Source organism: Chrysochloris asiatica, unplaced genomic scaffold (genome assembly GCF_000296735.1).
Source record: "Chrysochloris asiatica unplaced genomic scaffold, ChrAsi1.0 scaffold00291, whole genome shotgun sequence".
NCBI classification, from domain to species: Eukaryota; Metazoa; Chordata; class Mammalia; order Afrosoricida; family Chrysochloridae; genus Chrysochloris; species Chrysochloris asiatica.
The window spans coordinates 2,639,409-2,640,763 of record NW_006408809.1 but is presented as its reverse complement, the minus strand read 5'-3'; positions in this window follow the sequence as shown (position 1 = coordinate 2,640,763).

The window sequence follows — 1,355 nt, the reverse complement described above, 5'->3', positions numbered from 1 at the left end:
CTATTTCTGACAGTTTTTTTCTGCTATTCATAATGTTTTCAGTGACTAAATATTTGGAAGTAGTTTGTCACTCCTTCTTCCTAGTCTGTCTTCCTCTGGAAGCTCATCTGAAACCTGTCCACCATGGGTGACCCTGCTGATATTTAAAATACTGGTGGCATAGCTTTCAGAGTCACGGAAACTCACAAGCCACCACAGTACGACAAACTGCCCGATGTATCCTATATTTATAAGAAAGCAATGTGTTCTACTATGTATACACTAAAATTAGGTAATTCATTTTCTTGTTGGTAGTATTTGTGTTATTCCAGTTTCTTGGTACTATGAATAAAGTTGCTGTCAACATTCTTGTATACGTCTTTTGTGATATTAATCTAAACTGAATTGCAAAGTCATGGTGTAGATGATTTTCAATTTGATTCAAAATTGAAATTGTTTGTCAGTTTATTATACAAGAATAGCATGTGTGCTGCTATGATATGGCAAGCTTGGCCATTGGTAGGGTCACTAATGGTACACAGGTTTCAGTGGAGCTTCCAGACTAAGGCAGGCTAGGAAGAAAGTCTTGATAATCTATTTCTAAAAATTATACTATGAACCACCACAGAGTATTCTACAAAATAGTACTGGAAGATGAGCCAGCTAGGGTGGAAAGCACTCATGATTCACACTATTTGCAACAATGGAGTCAAGCTTGCAATGATCATGATGATGGCACAGGTCTGGATCATGTTTTGTCCTATTGTACATGAATTTACCATGAGTGAAGCTGACTCAATGGCAGATAACAACAAAAACAACTTACAAGTTAGCAGAGTCCTGCTGCGGCACGGTGGGTTAATGCACTGGACAGCAAAGTTGGAGATTCAAGCTCACCAGCTGCTCTTCAGAAACCCTATACAGGGTCACTGAGGGTCGGAACTGACTCAACAGCACTTAACAATAACAACAACACAGGATTTAACAATAACAACTGATATATAATTCCTTTTAAGGAGAGAATTGTGGGGTTTTCTTGTAGTATAAACTCCCAGGCATAATCTGGATGAAGAATTGAAAGACCAAGGAAGAGCTAAATTGTCCTGTGAAATCAAGTGACAGAAAGTTTCTGTGGCCCTTGGAGGAGTGAAAAAACTGGTGTGAATTGTGAAGATGGAACAACAGTCCCAAGACAACTGGAACCAGAAGACACTAAGAGGCTAATTGTGTCTTGGGGAAACACTGCATATAGAACTGACTTCCTTTGCTCTAAAACGCAAGTGACCCCAAGGGGCAGACTAAAAGTTAGCTAAGGAATAACATCAAGAAAAGATGGAAGGAGTACACAGAGTCATTGTACCAAAAGGAAATGGTTA